Source organism: Hemiscyllium ocellatum, chromosome 28 (assembly GCF_020745735.1).
Source record: "Hemiscyllium ocellatum isolate sHemOce1 chromosome 28, sHemOce1.pat.X.cur, whole genome shotgun sequence".
Classification (NCBI taxonomy): domain Eukaryota; kingdom Metazoa; phylum Chordata; class Chondrichthyes; order Orectolobiformes; family Hemiscylliidae; genus Hemiscyllium; species Hemiscyllium ocellatum.
In genome coordinates, this window is record NC_083428.1 from 44,272,572 (window position 1) to 44,286,593 (window position 14,022).

At 47.8% G+C, this 14,022-nt stretch overlaps 1 protein-coding gene across 1 annotated transcript in view; it reads left to right on the plus strand.

Moving 5' to 3' along the window:
• The first annotated feature begins 12,045 nt into the window (after nucleotides 1–12,045).
• The window catches only part of wdr55 (WD repeat domain 55), a 29,216-nt gene continuing 27,239 nt past the window's right edge, over nucleotides 12,046–14,022 (plus strand). Inside the window, exon 1 of the mRNA XM_060846300.1 lies at nucleotides 12,046–12,056. The gene's annotated coding sequence lies outside the window, so the exon portion shown is untranslated. The remainder of the gene's footprint in view (nucleotides 12,057–14,022) is intronic.

The following is a 14,022-nucleotide window of genomic DNA, read 5'->3' on the forward strand; positions in this document are numbered from 1 at the left end:
TACTGCATTGGTTGTGCTCCAATCATCTGAAATCTCTCCTAGAATCATAGAATCCCTAGAGTGCATAAGCAGTCCATTCAACCACTCGGGTCCACACCAACCCTCTGAAAAGCATCCCACCTAGACCCACCATGCATCGTAGGCCTGTAACACTACATCTCCCATGGCTAATCCAATTAGTCTGCAGATCCCTGAACACTATAGGCAATTTAGTGTGGCCAATCCACTTAGCCTTTATATCTTTAGACTGCGGGAGGAAACCAGAGGAAATCCATGCAGATATGGAATTGAACCTGGGTCCCCGGTGCTGTGAGGCAGCAGTGCTAACTACTGAACTATTGTGCCACCCTCCCCTGTCGCCAGAGAGGAACTGAAAATTAATGCCAACACCCTTGCAAGTTCCTCCTTTGCCTCACTCTACTTTTAAGCCTGCCACACCCTTCAGAACGACCTCTCTTTAGCACATTTATTTCTTCCTGATTTTGATAGACACATCTTTCTCCTCACCTGTGAACACCCAACACAAAGTATTTATTAAAAACCCTACCAACATCCTCTGGCTCCATGCACAAATTACCATTGTAGTCCTTAATTGGACCTATTCTTTTCCTAGTTATACTTTTACCATTAATGTACTTGTAAAATAATTTAGGGTTGTCCTTTACCTGCCATTAGTCTTTCATATCTCCCTCCTTGGTCTATTAATTTCCTTTTGAAGTTTCCATTTGCACATTCTGTACTAGACCATAAGACAGAGATGCAGAAATTAGGCCATTCAATCATGGCTAATAAGTTTCTTAACCCCATTCTCCTGTTTTCTCCCCGTAACCCTTGATACTCAAGAACCTATCTATCTCAGTCTTAAATATATTCAATGGCCTGGCCTTCACAGCCTTCTGTGGCAATGATTTCCATAGATTCACCACTCTCTGTCGAAGTTCCTCCATATCTCCATTCTAAAAGGTTTCCCCTTTACTCTAAGTTTATGCCCTTGGATCCTAGTCTCTCCTACCAATGGAAACATCATCCCAACATCTACTCTGTCCAGGCCATTCAGTATATTCTGTATGTTTCAATTGGATCCCCCCTCATCCTTCTAAACTCCAATGAGTACAGACCCAAAGTCCTCAAACTGTCCTCTTATGTTAAGCTTTTCATTCCTGGGACTGTTCTTGTGAACCTCTTCTGAACACGCTCCAGGGCCAGTATCTCCTTCCTGAGATATTGGGCCCAAAACTGTGTACAATACTCCAAATATGGTCTGACCAGAGGCTTATAGACCCTCAGAAGTACATCCCTGCTTTTATATTCAAGTCCTCTCAAAATAAACGCCATCATTGCATTTGCCTTCCTAACTTCTGACGCAACCTGCAAGTTTACCTTGAGAGAATCCTGGACTAGAACTCCCAAGTCTCTTTGCATGTCATCTTCTGAATTTTCTTCCCATTTAGAAAATAGACCATGCCTCAATTCTTCCTACCAAAGTGTATGACCTCACACTTTCCCATGTTGTATTCCATCTGCCACTTCTCTGTCCACTGTATAAATCCTTCTCAGCCTCCCTGCCTCCTTAATGCTACCTGTCCCCCATCTATCTTTGTATCGTCTGCAAACTTACCCATAATGTCCTGGGTACCTTCATCTAGATTGTTAACGTATAAAGTGCAAAGTTGTGGTTCCAACACTGAGCCTTGCGGAACACCACTTGTCACTGGCTGCCATCCTGAGAAGGACCCTTTTATGGAAGAAAGTGAGGGCTGCAGATGCTGGAGATCAGAGTTGGGACCGTGGTGCTGGAAAAGCACAGCAGGTCAGGCAGCATCTGAGGAGCAGGAAAATCAACGTGTCGGGCATAAGGCCTTCATCAGGAGTCCTTTTCCAGCACCACACTTTCAACAAGGACCCTTTTATCCCCACTGTCTGCCACACAGTCAAGCGTCTATCCATGCTACCATTTTGCCTCTAACATGATTATCCCTCATCTTACTCAGTAGCCTTCTGTGCAGCACCTTGTCAAAGGCCTTCTTGAAGTCCAGGTAGATAACATCCATTGGCTCTCCTTGGTCTAACCTGCTTGTTACTTCCTCAAAGAATTTCTGCAGATTTGTCAGGCTTGACCTCCCCTTGGTGAAACCAAGCTGATTTTGCTCTATTTTACCCTACACTTCCAAGTATTCAGTAACCTCATCCTTCACAATGGATTCCAGGATCTTATCCACGACTGAGGTTAAGCTAATTGGTGTGCTATTTTCCATCCTTTGCCTTACTCACTTCTTAAACAGGTATGTCATGTTAGCAATTTTCCCAGTCCTCTGCCATTTTCTTATTCCCCACTACTATCTCAACAGTATCATTTTCCAGTGGCCCAATGTCCACTTTTGCCTCTTTTGCGCTTTATATATCTAAAGAAGCTCCTTTACTGGCCCCCATATTTAATCTCCATCCTTATTTCCTTTTTTGTCGCCCTCTGTTGGTCTTTGTAAGTTTCCCAATTCTCTGGTTTCCCACTGCCCTTCACCACATGACATGCTTTCTCTTTTGCTTTTATGCTATCCCTGACCTTTCTAGCCAGCGATGGTTGCCTCATTCTCCCTGTACCATGCTGCTTTTTCCTCAGGATGGACCCCTGCAGTGTCTCCTGAATTACTCCCAGAAACTCCTGCCATTGCTGTTCCACTGTCCTTCCTGCTCGGCTCCTCTCCCAGTCAGTTCTACCCAGATCCTCACTCATGTCTCTGTAGTTATCTTTATTAGCTGTAATACTGTTACCTCAGATTCTATCTTCTCCCTCTCAAACTGCAGAGTAAATTCATTCATATTATGATACTGCCCCAAGGGTTCCTTCACCTTCAGCTCCCTTATCAAGTCTGCCACATAGAACAACACTAAACCCAGAATTACCTGTTCCCGAGGGGGCTCCACCACAAGCTACTCCAAAACGCCATCTCACAGACACTCCACAAATTACTTTTCTTGCAATCCATTACCAACTTTATTTTCCAGCCCATTTGTACATTGAAATCTTCCATGATCACTGTAACTTTGCCTTTCCTATGCATCTTTTCTATCTCCTGACTACTGTTTACAGGCCTCAACATCACTCCAACTAGGTTTTTTTTAACCTTTGTGGTTCCTCAACTCTACCCATACAGATTCTACACCATCTGACCCTACTCCATTTCTTACTATTGATTTAATTTCATTTCTTACTAATAAGGCAACTTCACCCCCCTGCCCACCTCCATATCTTTTCGATAGGATGTGTATCCTTGAATATTCAGCTCCCAATCCTGATCCCCTTGCAGTCACGTCTCCGTGATGCCCACCACCTGCTAATTTTGATCTGTGCCCCAAGCTCATTTACCTTATTCCTTATACTCCTCTAGAGCTTCTATGTTTTGAGCCCTCAATGTTTGTCACAAGCCTCCCTATTTTTGTCTAGTCAATCCTTTTTATCCTTTGAACTGCCGAGTTCACAATATTTGTTGATCCCACCCTTTACTCTTTATTGGAACGTGTTGGTGCTGTATACTCCATATTTCTTTCTTGAAATTGTCTGACACAGGTTTACCTGAACATATAAGCTCCCAGTCAACTCTGGCCAAATCATACCTGATCTTATTAAAATCAGCCTTCCCACAGCGTAGAACTTTGATTTCAGACCCATCCTTTTTCCTTTTCCGTGGCAGTTTTAACAGTTCTGATCACTGTCTGCAAAATGCTCCCAACTGATTCTTCAATCACTTAACCAGCAGAAGGACCTATTCGAGACCAAGATGGCAATTTGTGCAGGAATCTGGAGGACATTGGGAGATTGTTAAATGACTACTTCACATCAGTGATCACTCAGAAGGAAGATGCAAGTACAGAATTTGGGGACATGGAATGCGAAGTTCTTGAGGAGACTTAGAATCATAGAGTCATAGAGATGTACAGCATGGAAGCAGACCCTTCGGTCCATGCCGACCAGATATCCCAACCCAATCTAGTCCCACCTGCCAGCACCCGACCCATTTCCCTCCAAACCCTTCCTATTCATATACCCATCCAAATGCCTCCTAAATGTTACAATTGTTCCAGCCTCCACCACTTCCTCCGGCAGCTCATTCCATACACGTACCACCCTCTGTGTGAAAAAGTTGCCCCGTAGGTCTCTTTTATATCTTTCCCTTTTCATCCTAAACCTATGCCCTCTAGTTCTGGACTCCCCGACCCCAGGGAAAAGTCTACTGAACCTATCTATGCCCCTCATAATTTTGTAAACCTCTATAAGGTCACCCCTCAGTCTCCGACGCTCCAGGGAAAACAGCCCCAGCCTGTTCAGCTTCTCCCTGTAGCTCAAATCCTCCAACCCTGGCAACATCCTTGTAAATCTTTTCTGAACCCTTTCAAGTTTCACAACATCTTTCCTTATGTAAGAAGTGAGGAGGTATTCCAGGTTTTGGCAGATTTAAAAGTGGATAAATCCCCAGGTCCACGAGAATTGTATCCCAGGCTGCAGTGGGAGACAAGGTAGGAAATTGCAGGAGCCCTGACCCAAATTTTTAATTAATCTCTGGCCACAGGGGAGATGCCAGAGGACAAAGGTTATAGATGAGATGAATGGCATTCATTAGAATGGGGGATTTCAAGACTAGGGGGTATATTTTAAGGTGAGAGGAAAAAGATTTTAAAAAGACATGAGGGCAACTTTTTTATACAATGACTGGTTCATGTGAGAAATGAACTTCCAGAGAAAGTGGTGGATGCGGTTATAGTTACAACTTTTAAAAGACATTTGGATAAGTACATGAATAAGAAATGTTTGGAGGGATGTGGGCTAAATGCAGGCAAGTGGACTACTTTAGTTTGGGATTATGGGCTTGAACAGGTTGGACCAAAAGGTATGTTTCTGTGCTGCACAATTCTATGACTGGAGGACAGCTAATGTGGTTTCACTTTACTAGAAGGGTGGTAGAGTACAGAACTATTTATAGTCTAACATTAGTGGTAGGGAGAAATAGTGAAGGAGAAGATTAATATTTATTTACAGAGGCAAGGTCTGATTATGGATAGTCAGTATGGCTTCGACAGAGGAAGGTCATGACCAACAAATCATGTGGAGGTTTTTGATGTGACGAAGTGTTTGGATGAGTGTTGGGCAGTTGATAATCACACAACACCAGGTTATAGTTCAATACGTTTATTTGGAAGCACACTAGCTTTCAGAGCAACGCCCCTTCATCAGGTGGTTGTGGAGGACACAATTATAAGGCAACCACAACCACCTGATGAAGGAGCGTTGCTCCGAAAGCTAGTGTGCTTCCAAATAAACGTATTGAACTATAACCTGGTGTTGTGTGATTTTTAACTCTGTACACCCCAGTCCAACGCCAGCATCTCCAATCATGTGGAGTTCAGCAAGGCCTTTGACAAGGTCCCACATTGGAAACTGATAACAAAAGTAAAGGTTAACAGGGTCCAGAGTAAATTAGCAAGATGGATCTGAAATTGGCTTAGTGGTAGAAGATGTTTTGTATAACTGGAGCCTAGTATGCAAAGGTGCACCACAGATATCAATGCAAGTTCCCTTATTTTTTGAGATATCCATAAATGACAGAGATAAGAATGCGGGGAGACATAATAAGTTAGTCTGTAGATGATACAAAGATTGGGCAGATGGTTGACAGTAAGGAGGAAGGTGTTGGGTTACAGAAGGATATAAACAGATTGGTTAGATGCGCAGATCAGTGACAGATGGATTTTAACCTTGACAGATGTGACATAATGCATTTTAAAAGAAGAAACAGTAAGACAATACTTAATGAACAGCAAGACAGTAGGAAACTCAGAGGAACAGAAGGATCTTGGGATCCCTGTCCACAGATTCCTGAAGGTGGCTGGACAGGTTAATAAGATAGTTAAGAAGGCATAGATCATAAAAACAGGAAAGTCATGTTGGAGCAGTACAGAACATTGGTTAGGCCACAACAGGAGTATTGTGTGCAGTTCTGGTCACCATACTATAGGAAGGATGTGATTGCATTGCAGGGGATGTAGAAGAGATTCACTAGTGTGTTGCCGAGGATGGAACTATGAAGAGAGGCTGGATAAGCTCAGGTTGTTTTCTTCAGAGCAAAGAAGGTTGAGGGAGGACCTGATAGGATTATGAGGAGCATGGACAGGGTAAATAGAAGTCAGCTGTTCTCGTTAGTTGAAGGGTCAATAATAAAGGGGCGTAATTTTAAAGTGACAGGCAGCATATTCAGAGGTGATTTGAGGAAGTCACGCAGAGGGTAAGATCTGGAATGCACTGTCTTGGAGGATATTTGAGGCAGAGAAAACTCACAGCCTTTAAGTGCTCAAAAGTACTTTTTAAAATGTCAACATTCAAGGTTATGGGCCTAGTGAAGGGGCTTGTGTAGATAGGTGTAGTAGACATTACAGACTTGATTGGCCAAAGGGCCTCTTCTTTAGATTCCCTACAGTATAGAAACTGTCCATTTGGCCCAATAAGTCCACACCGACGTTTTGAAGAGTAATCCACCCAGACCCATTCCCCTACTGTATATTTACCCCTGACTAATGCACCTAACACTACAGGCAATTTAGCATGGCCAATTCACCCGAATCTGCACATTGTTGGACTGAGGGAGGAAACCAGTGCGTTCAGAGGAAACCCACGCAGAGACACAGGGAGAATGTGCAAACTCCACACAGACTGTCGCCCAAGGCGGGAATCGAACCCAGGTCCCTGGTGCTGTGAGGCAGCAGTGCTTACCACTGAGCCACTGTATCACCCCAGCAGTGTACGATTCTATGAAGGCAGTGGATGTGGGATCATTGAGGTGGAAAGATTATTGTTAGGCAGGGGAATATAAGGTTACCATGAATGGATGAGAATGAAGAGTTCAAAACACAACAGATTAGCCATGATCATATTGAAGCAGGCCCAAGGGCCAAGTGGTCCACTTTTGCTCATATTTCGTATGTTGGTATGTTTTCTTCAAATGTTCAACATTTTACCGATGACATATTAACCTGTCAAACTACAAAATCTGATCTAAAGTAATATTCTTACAGATTAGTGTGGCCATAAGCATTTGCCAACTAATTTTTACTAATCCACAGCAGGAAATCCTCATTGTTTTTCTAAATTCATATTTCTTTATTTTGTTTCTAGCTTTTCTCCCAAATTACAAGCCTTGGTACAGCCTCACAACCCTCCAACCTACCGTCTTCAGGAATTTAAAAGAAATCTCCACACAGAAACCTCAGAGAAACATTACAATGACCTTTTGATTTATTCTCATTCAATCATTAGTTAAGAAGAGTCTGCAGGTTGGGAATGAGGCTGCATTGAATAATTGGACACTGGTCACAAAACCTCGAGGAATACATCAAAATCTTCTTTTTGATCCCTCAATACATCAAAGTTCAAATATGAAAAGAATACACATTTTGATAAAGTTCTTACCCTGCATTCATCAATAAATTTCATGAGTACAATTGGAGGGAAAGAACAACACTCCATGAGAGGAGAGTAATGCCTGGTAGGGCACTGTTCCTCAGTTGCTAAGTAATCAGTTCTCTCCCCTCGATCCATATAAATGTTGATTTTCTTCTTGGATTGGTACTCTCGCAAAATATCATGGTGAGTGCAAGTCGAAAAACTTCAATAAATGTGTTTATTTTTACAGCAATCCTTTACTACCAAATGACTATTTGTACTGAATTTTATTCACTGCAATTACTTTGTGATTTTTGAGTTCTACATTCTCCTCACTCCTGGCAAAGACCTCCCTCCCAAATTTCCTGTTGGATTAATTGGTGAACATGTTATTTAGAAGTTGACTATTGCTGTTCTCTATCTAAGCCAGATTGTCGTGGTTCCAGTTCCACTCTGAAACTTGACCACAGAAATCCAGGCTGATACCTTAGTGCAGTGCTGAGGAAATGCTGTGCTGTCAGAAAAGCAGGGTAGTTATTCCTGAAGTATTGGTCAATGTTTATCTTTCAATCACAAGAACACATTAGGTTGTTGTTGGTGGGAGTTTGCTAAATTGTCTACTGCTTTTCGTACAACAGTAAATACATTTCAGAAAGTAGTTCATTGATACAAACATGCTTTAAAATGGCTAGGCACATAGAATCCCTGATGTACAGGTAGAGGCCATTTGACCCATCAAGTCTGCAGCATCGCATCCAAAGCCAATCTCCCACCCTATCCCCATAACATCACATTAACCCACCTAACCTACACATCTTTGGACAGTAGGTGGAAATGAGCACACCGGCAGAAACAGGGAGAGTGGCCAGATGGTTGCCCAAGGGTGGAATCTGGTGTTCTGATGTAGCAGTGCTGACCACTGAGCCATCACGCCACTGTACATGCAGGTTTTTTTTAAGAAACTTTATGAACCGTATTTGGGCTCCCAATGAGAAGCATCATCTTCTTTTCTATGAATTCAGTCCTTGGACTTCTTTCTCAGAGAAAAAAGCTCAAATCTGACCAATTATTTCTAGGAATAGTAGGAGGCCATTTAGCATATTGAACCATCATTCAATTAGATCATAGCTGATCATCCACCTCATGACCATTTTCCCACAATATTTAAATTTCCCTTGATATCATTAATCTTCAGAAATCTAGTTATTTCTGTGCCGATTGTGTGAAGACCAGCATATAAACTGAAGAAGCTGAAAATGTGTTGCTGGTTAAAGCGCAGCAGGTCAGGCAGCATCCAAGGAACAGGAAATTCGACGTTTCGGGCAAAAGCCCTTCAACGTCGAATTTCCTGTTCCTTGAATGCTGCCTGACCTGCTGCGCTTTAACCAGCAACACATTTTCAGCTCTGATCTCCAGCATCTGCAGACCTCACTTTTTACTCTATAAACTGAAGAACACCATATTGTCCATGGGAAACAGGCGAAATACAATGTATCAGTGAAAGGTCAATGAGAATTAAATACAGACAACATCTATGGGAGGAAACAGTGGACTCTCTAGTCATGGTTCAGAGAGAATGTGAAGAGGTTCTTGGGGTCCATTTTGTTATGTATGTAGCTGTATTTATCAATACCTGAGTATAAAGGTCTCAGACTCCATCTTAACTGGGATGATTTGAAACGTGAAATGATTATGGAAACATGTTACTGTTTGTAAACAAATTACACAGATTAGGTACAAATACCCTGCCGGAGGCAACAGTCCATAACATGATGGCAGATCAGACTGAAGAAAGAGTTTGTATCTATTCAGAGCTTCTCAGGATGGATCAGATGGGAGATTTGTGAATGTATCTGCACTGAGACTCCTGGGGTTTAGTTGGACCTTGTGCCAGAAAGTGGTTTGCATTTCACAAGCTGGTGCTCAGTGACATGAAGTTCACATTGAGATACACTTACAGGCTGTTGGTTTCAAGGGAGATGAAAGTGCGTTGAAAATATTTGAGGTGCCCAGTACACAGGGTCGCCAGTCACCCCACTGAATTAACTTTTTTCCCACTATACATCAGTGTGATCCCCTTCCTCATACCTCTGGGGATGGTACCCACTCCAACAACTGATCCAGGTTTTGACCCACGCCAGGGAGAAACTTTCACCACCATTCCCAAGTATTCCCAAGGGTAACGGTGTCCCATTCCCTGACAGCAGTAATTTCCCAAACCAGATATTCCCCAGTCACTGATGTTCCTGCAAATCCCTGTCAATGAGACCCCCGTCTCGATATCCCCCAGTCACTGAATCACCCCTGATATAACCTGACTGATAATCCCCAAGCTCTATCCATCATCATTGATGGACCCTCAATAATCCCCATCTCTTATGCCCCCCAATATTCTCCAGACACTGACCCCTCCTTCTGATATCCCCCAGACACTGACCCATCCCTCAGATATCCCACAGACAGTGACTCCTTCCCCTGATATACCCCAGTTACTAACTCCCCCCGACTGATATCCATGAATCCCTCCCACCGATATCTCCTAGACACTGACCCCACCCCCCACACCCCCAGTTACTAACCCCCGTCACTAACGCTCACCGTTACTGCCACGTCCACCCTCTCCCCAGTCACTGACTGCCCCACTACACCCCCAGTCACTTACTGCCCCACTACACCCCCAGTCACTTACTGCCCCACTACACCCCCAGTCACTTACTGCCCCACTACACCCCCAGTCACTGACTGCCCCACTACACCCCCAGTCACTGACTGCCCCACTACACCCCCAGTCACTGACTGCCCCACTACACCCCCAGTCACTTACTGCCCCACTACACCCCCAGTCACTTACTGCCCCACTACACCCCCAGTCACTTACTGCCCCACTACACCCCCAGTCACTTACTGCCCCACTACACCCCCAGTCACTGACTGCCCCACTACACCCCCAGTCACTTACTGCCCCACTACACCCCCAGTCACTGACTGCCCCACTACACCCCCAGTCACTTACTGCCCCACTACACCCCCAGTCACTGACTGCCCCACTACACCCCCAGTCACTTACTGCCCCACTACACCCCCAGTCACTGACTGCCCCACTACACCCCCAGTCACTGACTGCCCCACTACACCCCCAGTCACTTACTGCCCCACTACACCCCCAGTCACTTACTGCCCCACTACACCCCCAGTCACTGACTGCCCCACTACACCCCCAGTCACTTACTGCCCCACTACACCCCCAGTCACTGACTGCCCCACTACACCCCCAGTCACTGACTGCCCCACTACACCCCCAGTCACTGACTGCCCCACTACACCCCCAGTCACTTACTGCCCCACTACACCCCCAGTCACTTACTGCCCCACTACACCCCCAGTCACTTACTGCCCCACTACACCCCCAGTCACTGACTGCCCCACTACACCCCCAGTCACTGACTGCCCCACTACACCCCCAGTCACTGACTGCCCCACTACACCCCCAGTCACTTACTGCCCCACTACACCCCCAGTCACTGACTGCCCCACTACACCCCCAGTCACTGACTGCCCCACTACACCCCCAGTCACTGACTGCCCCACTACACCCCCAGTCACTTACTGCCCCACTACACCCCCAGTCACTGACTGCCCCACTACACCCCCAGTCACTGACTGCCCCACTACACCCCCAGTCACTTACTGCCCCACTACACCCCCAGTCACTTACTGCCCCACTACACCCCCAGTCACTGACTCCTCCCCAAATATCCCCCAGACACTGACCCCCCCCATATCCCCCAGTCACTGACTCCTCCCCAAATATCCCCCAGACACTGACTCCTCCCCAAATATCCCCCAGACACTGACCCCCCCCATATCCCCCAGACACTGAACCCCCCCCATATCCCCCAGACACTGAACCCCCCCCATATCCCCCAGACACTGACCCCCCCCATATCCCCCAGACACTGAACCCCCCATATCCCCCAGACACTGAACCCCCCCCATATCCCCCAGACACTGAACCCCCCCCATATCCCCCGGACACTGAACCCCCCCCATATCCCCCGGACGCTGACCCCCCCATATCCCCCGGACGCTGACCCCCCCCCATATCCCCCAGACACTGACCCCCCCCATATCCCCCAGACACTGACCCCCCCCATATCCCCCAGACACTGACCCCCCCCATATCCCCCAGACACTGACTCTCCCCCCCCATATCCCCCAGACACTGACTCTCCCCCCCCATATCCCCCAGACACTGACCCCCCATATCCCCCAGACACTGACCCCCCCCATATCCCCCAGACACTGACCCCCCATATCCCCCAGACACTGACCCCCCCCATATCCCCCAGACACTGACCCCCCCCATATCCCCCAGACACTGACCCCCCCCCATATCCCCCAGACACTGACCCCCCCCATATCCCCCAGACACTGACTCTCCCCCCCCGTATTGATTCCCCTCCAATATCCCGCACACACTGCGCCCTGACCCCAGTCGTTGACCTCCTGAGACACTGATCCCTGACCCTAATGAACGTGCAGTGACCCCGATGTGCCCCTTCCCCCCCCCCCCACCCCACACACACACCGCCAGGTGCATTCTGGGAGCATGATGGCGGCGCACACGGTGAGACACATTCCCCGGGTCAGACACAGGCACCTTCACTCACTCGGCGGGGGGGAAACCAAACGGGGACGGCGCAGATATCTGAGTGAGACGGGAGACATGTGGGGAGGAGAGACATCTGAGGAGGGGGAGGGGAAGCGAGATATGAGGGTAAGGGGAGAGGGAAAGAGATGGAGAGGCCAGAAGTGAAGGGGAGGGGAAGGGTAGGGTGGGAGGTCTGAGGGGCTAGTAGGGGAAGGAATGTCTGTGAAGGGCGGGGGAGGAGGGAGTGCTCTGTGAATAAAAGGGAGAGAATTGTGAGAGTGGCTGGGAGAAGAGACAGTGAGGGAGTGTGAGAAAGAGTTCAGGGGAGGGGAGGGGTATGTGAGGGGGGGGTGGTTGGAAGGCTGGTATGTGAAGGGAGAGTAGTCTGCGAAGGGGGTGGGGAATGGCCTGCGAGGAGGAAGATGCAGATCGAGGGGGTCTGTGAGAGGGATCTGACAGGAGTTCAGATAGGAAATGTGATGAGTGAGGATGAGAGGGAAAGAGAGGAAGGGGCCTCTGAGGGGAGGCAGGGTGGACTGTAGGGGGGAGTTGAGGAGGGAGAGAGCCCTGTGAGAGAGGTATAGCTGTCAGGGGCTGTGGGGAGCGAGAGGGATCTAAGAGGGGTTCAGATAGCAAAGGTAACCACCTTTGAGGGGGAGAGAGAGGAAGGGGCAAGTGAGTGGGAGGCAGGGGGGACTGATGGGAAGATGGGGTTGGGGAGGGAGAGAGCTCTGTGAGCAGGTGTAGGAGTCTGTGGGGAGGGAGAGAGGTCTGAGGGGGAAGGAGAGGGTGTTGGGAATAGAGAGATGTCTGGTTTGTCAGGAGGGAGAAGAGAGATGGGGAGAAGAGGAGGGACAAGAGTTGTGAGGTGGAGGGGGTATGAGGGAAAGGTGTGGTGGCTCAGAGGAGGGAGATGGAATGGGGTCGGGGAGGGAGAGAGGCCAGTGAGGTGGTAGAAAAGAGGGCTCTGTGAGGGGATAAGGAGTCTGTTGGAGAAATCTATGAGGGACCAGGAGAGATATCTATGAAAGGGGTCTCTAAGTGGAGGGGGAAGGGAGTGAGTTGAGGGGGTGCAGTTTGTGTGGAATGGAGAGGATTTTGTAAGTTGGGAGAGTGGGTGAGGGAGAGGCATTTGTGAGGGGATCGGGTTTGGGGCAGGGAGGGAGAGTGGACTGAAAGGTTGTGGGCTTAGGGGGAGGAGAGGGGTCTGAGGGGGTGGATTTTGAGAGAGACTAAGTGAAGGAGAGGGGTCTGTGAGGAGGCAGGAGAGGGAGGGTGGTCTCTGAGGTAGACTGGAATCTGGGGGTTGGGTGCTCTGTGAGGGGGATAGGAGATGGCTGTGTTGGGGAAGGGTCTGTGAGGGCAGCAGGAGGGAGAGAGCTCTGAGAATTGGAGGCAGGAGGTGGGAGGGAGGGACAGGGAGAGAGGTCTATGAGGCAATTGAGGGAGATTTGCTTGGACAAGGGGCATGAGGAGAATGGAAAGAGATCAGGGAAGTAGAGTGGTCTTTGAAGGAGAGAGCTCCGTTAGCAGGAGGACAAAGGGTCTGGGGGGAGGGAGAGTGGACTGTAAGGAGAAGTGGGAGGAAGGTGGAGAAGTGTGAGGAGGAAGGTGAGGGAGCAAGGTCTGGGGGGGGGAGGGCAAATGGTCTGTGAAGTGGATGGGGAGGGAGGGAAAGGTGAGAGAGTGGCAGAAAAGCCTGTAAAGACATTGGGAGACATGGGGCCTGTGAAGGGAATGGAGCATGAGAGGGAGGGGAGTCTGTGATGGAAGGATCTGTGAGCAGGTGATGTGCAGGAGGGAGTGCTCTGTGAGGGGCAGGAAAGGGCTGTGAACGCAGGGGCAGAGGGTGTGAAAGGTACTTGTGATGGGGATACAATAGAGGGGTCTCGGGTAGGAAGAGGGGACGGAGAGAGAGAAAGGTCTATATTGGGAGGGCAAG